The sequence below is a fragment of the Pan troglodytes genome, chromosome 6 (assembly GCF_028858775.2).
Source record: "Pan troglodytes isolate AG18354 chromosome 6, NHGRI_mPanTro3-v2.0_pri, whole genome shotgun sequence".
Classification (NCBI taxonomy): Eukaryota; Metazoa; Chordata; class Mammalia; order Primates; family Hominidae; genus Pan; species Pan troglodytes.
Genome location: NC_072404.2, coordinates 156,838,067 through 156,847,335, shown reverse-complemented (window position 1 = coordinate 156,847,335; position 9,269 = coordinate 156,838,067).

Genomic DNA, 9,269 nt, shown 5'->3' with positions numbered 1-9,269 from the left:
AGCACAGAAATACTTTTAAGCACAGTAGCCCCTGAAGCTTGCCAGCCAAATAATCTATTAAAACTTAAATGAAACAAGGCAAGTATGGTGCATGCGTATGGTGGCTGTGGTACTGGTGGCAAGCTTTTTTAAATTCTACAGTCTCCTCCAACCACCCTCTGCTTTTTAAGTAAGTCTAATTTAGCATATGCCTTGGCATTGATATTAGGCTGACTTTCCACGACTGGCATCCCATCTGATGGCTATCTCCAATCTTATTTATCTCTTTCATGATTCCTCAAAAATTAATAACTGTGACTTTGAGACTATAGTACAAGTTCTTTAAACATCCACAGATAAAGTTATTTAGACTTGAAAATAAACTTTTTGAGGTTGGCCTTAATAAGTGTAGGAGAGCTCTCCTGGATTCCTCACTTTAGTGGCAAGGGTCTGCTGTCAGAGACTGATTACTACTCTTCTTCTGATTTTTGTCCAATGCTAAAGGATGAGGCAGTGGAACAGACTTTGTCACCTTAAATATCTTTAACTATCAAACACAGCCACCTGGTGAGAAGCTGCTTATCTTCATCTCAGGAAGCTTTAAACCTTCTCCCTAGTTGACTTGAAGATTCTATACATCTTGGTATTCTTCTGTTCTTTTGAGGCTGAACATATTAAGGCCATGAATGATTCCCATGGTATAAAGAGGCCAAGCTAGTTGTCACAAGATGCCAAGGACTTAGAAGAAGGAGACCTTCCAGGTCAAACATGCCAGAATTAGAGGTGAAGGCCACAGGGCAGACTCACTCCTTCCCTGATCATAACTCAAGCTGCTATCCTGAGAAGATGGTGCCAAACCAGGAGGCAACTGGAAAATATCCTGATGGGGGAAGGAGTTTTCCTCTTATTCCTATAGTCCCTGTTCAGAATGTAAGCCTTGGAATTGGTAGAAGATATCCATGTTCTTGTTTCCATGAGGTGTCAAACATAATGAGATTAATAAAATATCCTAAGATTTAGAAAACCAGGTCAGGCTTTGTCTCTTCCATCTGACTCTGGAACTCCAAAAGTCCATAAGCTTTCCAAAAGGGGACTTATTGCAGGGTGGGGTATTAATGCTTGAGTCTTTAAAAGGTAGCTTAGAGATAAGGTAGTGAAATGGCCTCCTTTCACAGGTAAGAAAACTTGCCCAAGCTCACACGGTTATGAAAAAAACTGAGCTTGCCCTTGAACCCAGGGCTTTGCAGCTTCAGGCTCCATTCTTTTTAAGAGGCTGCTGCTGCTTTTGTCCATGAGTTGTAGTTGCTCCGTCAGCCTTTATTTCTGCTCCTTCCAGTTTGAAGATGTTTTTTCTTTCTAGACAATAGTCAAAGAGAAGGATTTGAATAACTCTGGCTTCTGCTAATATCATGCCGCAGTTTCTAAGAGTGGGAATATAGAAAGTGGTAAATTTAGAGACAGGGAAGCCAGTCATGGAAAATCAGGGTTGAGGAGGAGAGATTTGGCACAGGTGTAACACAAAGACAAGAGAGGTCATGCTTGCCCACAGACGGAGGGATGCAGCAGTGGACTGCTGTTGCTGAAAAGCCAAAATGATACCAGACTGTATTTATAGAAGGATGACATGCAAAGCCCACGAAGCAATCACTAGGCTACAGTCTATATTAGATCTCTATTCAATATGATGCTCAGTGTGTCACACTTCGAAAAGAGAGAGCCCAAAGGGGGTAACAAAGTAACGGAAAATCACAACTTAAAGTTAAGGAATTTGGGTTGCTAAAGGCAACCATTTTCTTGGATTCCATCCATTGTCTGATTGCTTCAACAGGCAGGAGGAAAGAAAGGAGAAAAGGGAAGGAGAGTTGTCTCAGCCAGAAATTTCTCTCCAACCTTCTGGCCTCTCAGCATAGAATTTTAGAAGCACGTTCTGCCTCCTCACCTTCTGGTCAAGGTTAAGATCCCCTGCCTGAGGTCTCTCTCTGTGAAAACTTGCAGCCTCTCACAATCAGATCTTATTAGGGATGGCTTCTCTACCTGTACAGGGCTCTTACTGTCTAAGTCATCACCTCCACCGCTGGCTACTGGGACTTCAAGAGCAAAACTGGTTGAGCAGCCTCAGGCTCACGCCTGCAGCCCCACATTGACCACAGCAATCTCGTAGCCTCTACCTGATTTTTGAACTTGTTTTCAGCCTGTATGTGAAAGATCTTCTCCCTGTCTTCACCAAATCTCTGTGGGAGTCTGAACCACTACCACCTTACCCCCATACTGAGATGCTTTCTTTATGTATCAGTATATTGAATACGATGGGGAAATATATAGGTCAAACACAGAGACTCAACATTGACTTTCAGAAGTGAAAAACTAGGATTCTTTTGATTTTAGACCATTTTTTTTGCAGTAATTCCATATTTTGGAGAAACATAGTGATTTTAAAATGATTCCTCTGTCATGTCTTCTTTTCCCTTCTACAGAGGTTTTAAGCTTCTTTTAATCTCTCCTGAAGAAAGCAAAGGAAAGAAAGCTGAAAGAAAGACATGCCAAGGAGAAAGATCCTTATATGGATCACATACCAGGTTCTCACAGGCCACTGACAGCAAGGGGAAAAGTTCAAGAGCTGGCTTCCTCCATCTTGCCCCAGGAGAAATCCCTGGGAAAAATACAAGGACACTGTGTCCCAACTATAAGGGGAAAACTTCAAGAGGCCACATCTCCAGTGACTGACACTGGGGGCCAGGTCTTCATAGGAGCATGTGCTTAGCTTGCTCCATCTGGCCCCAGAGCTTAGGAGCTCTTTTTGAGAGAGCTCTGGGGCCCACAGGTCCAAGGAAGTGCTGGGCACTGCAGAGAATGGCCGCATCCCCAAGTTCATGCCACCAGAATTGCAAAAGATCAAGTATGTAAACATGAAGAGGCTGTGAATGGTTAGGAACACAGTCTTTGTGGCCAGACACACCTGGATTGAATATTGGCTCTATCAATTTTCTTCCCCCAGTCCAGGGCGACTCTCAACTGTGTCTAAGGACAAACTCACACACCTTCTGGAAACTGCTAGTCTCCTCTAAGATCAAACTTACATGTCTGGTGTTTTTTGCTTAATGGTTATCTTGTATGTCTTTCTATAACCAACACACAGAGATTGACCTTGGTTGTTTTAATGACTATATGGTATTCCACTATACGATCAGATTTATGTTTGCCATTTTCCAAGAATGAATGCTAAGTTGTTTATGATGTTTGCTATAGCAAACAGTGCTGCAATGAATATCTTTGTGTAAGTATCTGTATATAAATATAACTGGGGCAAAATTTCCAGAAAGAGAATTTCTGCGAGTGCCTTTCAAATCTTGATATTGTCAGGTTGTCCTCTAAAGCACCTCCACCAATTTATCACCCACTAATGGTGCCCAAGAAGGCTTCTCTTTGATAACGCACTAAGAAAGAAGAATGAAAATCATGTTGAGGAAACTAAAAATGTCTTTTGCTATTCTTTAACACACCAGCAAGGCATTGTTGGTGCTATTTTAGGGGTCCTTGGGTGCTGACTCCACTGAAGATGAGAGCACGGTTGTGCTTTCCTCAGAGGGGACATCTGTCAGAATCTGGGCATATTTTTGGCAACCTAGTGACATGCTCCCTGCATTTCTAGTGGACTCTTGGCTTCCCTCAGCAATGACCCATTTGTGGCTGAATATTTAGCTGGTCTCTTAATCCCCATGTCTGCTCTGAAATCTATTTTGGGATTTGACATGTTGGTCCCCTGCAATAACTGTGAGATGCAAATCCCAAAATCAGGATCTTATAGTCTGTTATTTGGAAAGATGTATGAGGAAAACATGGTTTTTATTTTTACTATTTAATAAACTTTAATTATGGGAAATTCAAACATATATAAAAATATAGAAAATCATGTGATGGTGCTCCCACCACCCGGCTTCAATAGTTATCAACTTATCACCTATCTTGTTTTTCTGTACCTTAACCAATTCCTCACCTCCTATATTATCGTGAAGCAAATCCCAGACATCTTATCACTTAACCCATAACTATCTCAGCGTCTACATTTAAAATATAAGGTCTCTTTAAAAACATATACTCATGCTATCATTAACACTCCTAAAATAATTAACATAATTTTTTTGTTTGTTTGTCTTAGAGACGAGGTTTTACTACATTGCCCAGGCTGGTCTCAAACTCCTGAGCTCAAGCGATCCTCCCACCTTGGCCTTTCAAAGTGGTAGGATTCTAGGCATGAACCACTGTTCTGGGCTGAACAATAATTTTTAATATACTCAGTGCAGTTGGTGTTCAAATTTCCAATGGCCTCATAACAATTTTAATATGATTTTTTAAATGTTATGAAAGCAAATGTTCAGAGTTGGGAGAACTGAGTTCAAGTCTTGGATTTGTCTCTTTCTCCTTGGGTGACTTTAGATAACTCCTCTGACTTTCATTGCCTCTTTTTCTTAGAATTTTAGGGCTAAAAAGGACATACAAATCTAAAAATTTTCAGATGGTGTTGAGGATGAGAAGAAAGGAATAGGAAAAAGCCTGTTGCAATAACTGAAATCAGAGTCAACTTTTCTATAACTTGTATATAATAGTTATAAAGTCATTGTGTCCACCGAATTCAATAAAAGTTACAAAATCTGTCTACTCTTATCTCTATAAAAGAGAAATGGCAGAGTCAGGGGATCCTTATCTTCTCCTCTTGGTAGATAAGTACTTTTCAAAATGAAGTAGAGATAGAAGCTACTTTCATTTTAAGGCACATAATCTTAATATAGTATTTGTTTTAATCTCACAGATACTCCTTTAAAATAATCGTGTTAGTTAGAAAACTGGGAAATGGGGAGGGGGGAAAGGAAGAAAGAAGTAAGATTTGCCAGTGATTCTGGAAGTGAAGCAAGGCCATTGGTGGCTCTAATATCACATGAGATAATGGATGCATACATAGGTTTTCAAGAGCCATGAAATTTTTATTAGAGAAATGAGGCTCACCAGGTGGTTCTAAATCACACCCAGTATTTTCCCTACTGAATTTGTATTGGCAGCAATTGTATTTCTAGAGAAAAATGTATATTCCATCAAAATCTAGATCTAGACCAGGTGAAGGAAGGGAAAATAGCCAAAATGAAGATATGCATTGACAGGAAAGCAAAAATATTACTAGAAACTCTTGGAAGATGAAAAAAAGAGACCATTGCCCATCTCTCTTCCTTGCTTCATGTTCACGTCAGGGCAGCGGAAGGTGATGGAGCTGGTGGTGTAACAGGATGGAGGAGAAAATGAACAAAAAAATTACCTGCAGTTCTCCTTGTGGTTTGGTGAAGACAGAATTGAGATCTTCCTGGACTGCAGCCGCAGGTGGGCTCCAGCTGCTAGGGATGCCACGTGTCTCTATTTTCTCCATGAGCTGGATGCTTTAGTAGAAAAACAGTTTGGGAAGGATGAGGGGTGGGTACTTTCTCTCTCTTGTGAAGTCAACAGTCCTCAAGGTTTGAAGAGGTTGCATTTCTGCTGTTCCAACGTCTGTAGGGCATCGTCTCTGTCCTTCATCCGAACACAAGTGCGCACACATCTAGACTCAACATCTTCTCACTTAAACATAGCAAGGGCTCTAACAACCACCTGTCTCTGTTCAAAGATCACAGGCCAAGAGTCTGCTTCTTCCTGAGGGTCGTGAGGAGGGGAGAGACTGTGGAGGGGAGTTGGGGTTGGGGAGATGTCACACAGACAACCTGCAGAGGACTCAGGTGGATTCTGGGGAGACATGTACCACCAGTGTTCTCAGCTGCCCATGGCTGGTCAAGAGCAAGATAGAGATTCACAATTACCTTGGCAACCAGGTAACAGGCAGAACCGTTACTTGGCAATTTCCATTACATTTCCCTCTTTTCCCTACAACTGCAACACACACACATCAATATTTATTCCCCCTTTAATAATCCTCTAAGATCACCAGACTCTTTGTTGTAAGGAAATGAGGCAAAATGAGGAAAACAGTGAGATCTAAGATGTGGGGAAGGAAAATACATTTTTGAAGCACAGGTGGGAGGTGGTGGTTTGAATGGCCATCTCTCACTGGGGACAAGAGGAGAGGAGTCAGGAATGGGGTTTGTGAGAACAGGAAGAGGGGGTGGTTAGCAGCTCAGCTATAATATCAGGCAGTTGATGTGCTCATTGTTTCTAGAAACCTCAAAAATGAAACAAAGGTGGAAGGAACAAGCAGAATTTATTCCCATTTTCATTTCTGTCGTTCCCACCTCTTTTCAGAGGTCCTGTTATGGAAACTCGCCTTTAGCGGTCCATATCTATGTGGTTCCTAGTAGGTGCTGACCTCCTTCCTTTTATTTATTGATTCCACACACATTTCGCAGGCCAGTATGTGCCAGGCATTGTGCTAGGCTCGGGGGCTGCAGAGTTAAAGACAGAGGCCCTGCCCTCGTGGAACGTAAGTTTTTAGTGGGAAAGGCTGACAAAAACAAATGAGCAGACAAACAACATAATTGCAAATTAGAATAAAAGTGCATTGCAAAGCCAGGGTCCGATATTAAGACTAAGAGAGAAGGATTTACTTTTGTTTGGGGGATCAGGGAAGGCCTTTGAAGAAGTGTCATTTAAGCCAAGATCTGAAGGATGATTAGGAGTGAGGGAAAAATGGGGAGACTGTGAGCAGCAGAGGGACCACATGGGGAGATTGAGAGGTCAGGACATGCTGGCATTGCTAGAGGAACTGGAATTAGACTGAGGTGGTGTCAGATTAGTGCGTTAAGGAGAGGTAGGCAGATGAGGATCAATAATAGGGAAGGTCAGAAGAAATAGGGCCTTGAAGGCCTCAGAAGGCATGTAGATTTTCTTCTTAGTACAACAGCAGGCCATTGAATGGTTTTCAGCCTAGGAGTGCTGTGATCAGATGTGTATTTCATTTCAATATGGCTGCTGGGCACAGACTGAATGGGAGGGTGTGGAGTGGGAGGATGCAGATTGCTGATGACTGTGGTGGTCCAGGAGAGAAATGAGGAGGCAGGTGAAAGGGCATGCGATGGCATTCCTGCAACAGGGCCCAGGCTCCAAGTGCTTTTATGTTTTGCTTGTTTATTCTCTTCAGTAGGGAAAAAACCGATATACGATAAAACAAAGTGGTTAAGATGCAGGCTCTACAGTCAAAATCTGACATGACCCCCGCTTCCTATGTGACCTTGGCAAATTACCTAAACTCATGTCTGAAAAATGAGACTTGGTATAGAGATTGAGAGAGACAATTAATGTAAAGTGATTGGTATATAGTAAATGCTCGAAAAATGGAAGCTTATGTTATCAGTCACTGAAAACTTCAAACTGCCCAATTTCAGGTCAAGTAAAATTATAATAGGGTGAACATAGGGAGTGTTTTCCCTCAATAAAAATATGTCTTTAACAAAATAAGAAGTTTGGATTTATGAAAAGAATCTAGAGAGAGCAAATAAAAGGTAAATTTAAAGATGCTTAAGGATTTTGAAAATACAAACTACATGGTGGCAAGGAAAATACATTATAATCATTAAGAATATGAGTTTTGGCTGGGCTCAGTGACTCACACATGTAATCCCAGCACTTTAGGAGGCTAAGGCAAGAGGATCACTTGAGCCCAGGAGTTTGAGTCCAGCCTGGAAAACCTAGGGAGACTCCATCTCTACTAAAAATTAAAAACAAAAATGATCCAGGCATGGTAGCATGCTCCTGCAGTCCCAGCTACTCAGGAGGCTGAGGTGGGAGGATTGCTTGAGTTGGGGAGGTCAAGGCCGCAGTGAGCCATAACTGCACCACTGCACTCCAGCCTGGGCAACAGATCAAGACCCAGCCTCAAAAAAATAAATAAATAAATAAAAAATAAAAAAGAGTATGAGTTTTGGAGCAGACAGATCTGGATTTTGAATCCTAGGTTTGCTACATACCAGCTGTGTGAACCTCAGAAATGTCACCTAACCTCTTTGAGCGCATTTTCTCATCTGCAAAGATAGCTAATAGCCATGCTTTCTGCATAGAGACATGGTGAGGAGTGAATTAAAAAACACATTAAAGGGCTTTCTTGGCATGAGGCCTAGGACCTAGCAAGGGTTCAGTAAACGGGAAGCTGCTGAAGAAAGGGAGCAAACTTATGCTGATGTGTTAGGGGTTAGGAGACCCATCTCCATAAAAGGTAAAGCTTCTTTGAAATGACAAAGGCATCGCTGGAGAAGGAGATTCCACACTGTGCTTCTCTACACACTCAATAGGTGTACGAGCTTGCTGGGGCTGTTGTGACAAAGTACCACAAAGCAGTTGGCTTAAACAACAGAAATGTATTGTCTCACTGTTCTGGAGGTGTTGGCAGGGTTGGTTCCCCCTGAGGCTGTGAGGGAGAATCTGTTCCATGCCTCTCCCCAAGCTGCTGGTGGTTACTGGCAATCACTGGGGTTCCTTGGCTTATAGATGTGTCACCTGGCCTTTGCCTTTATGTTCATCTAGCATTCTCCCTATGTGCACGTCTCTGTGTCCAAATTTCCTCTTTTTACAGACACCCTTCATACTGAGTTAGGGGCCAAGTCTAATTACTTCATCTTAACTTAATCATCTGCAAAGACCGTATTTCCAAATAAGGTCACATTCTCAGGTACTGAGGCTTAAGGTTTCAACATCTTTTTGGAGGGACACAATTCATAGTAACACCAGCACTGTTTCCATGTCAGAGTATGAAGTTAGTCCAGGCTTCCACAGCTAGTGTGGAGGTTGGGGAGGGAGCGGAAGACCACGGCTGATTCTTCACAGATGGACTCTGCAAATCATCTCTCCTAGGAGCCCCTCCTCACTAAGTCAAATACTCCCAAATAGGCAACAGCAGCTTGCTTGAGGGCAACCAGACAATCGCATCCATGTGTTCACTCTAACACTTGTAGCAGCCCCTATACAAATGAGCGAGCATCAAGCTCTGCTTCCTGTGTGCTCTTTTCACCTTCGTTGGGATTCAGCCTTGAGATTGCACCACTGGGCCACTGTGAATATTGTCCAGGTTGTGTACTGCACAAATCTAGAGGATGTTATTTACATTATAGTCTATTTTGTACGAAAGCATGCAAAAATCTTGAGCCCTCATCTAATCCCTACACCTCAGTTTTTCTCAACTGCTTTCCCACAAGTTTCCCAACTGAGTATTCAGGTTTACTTCTGTTCTGCTGGTAGAATATGGGAAAATGTGTGTGCCTGTGGCAGGGGGGAGGAGAGAGACAGAGAGAAAGAGAGAGACACACACATGAAGGGAGTGGGGAGAG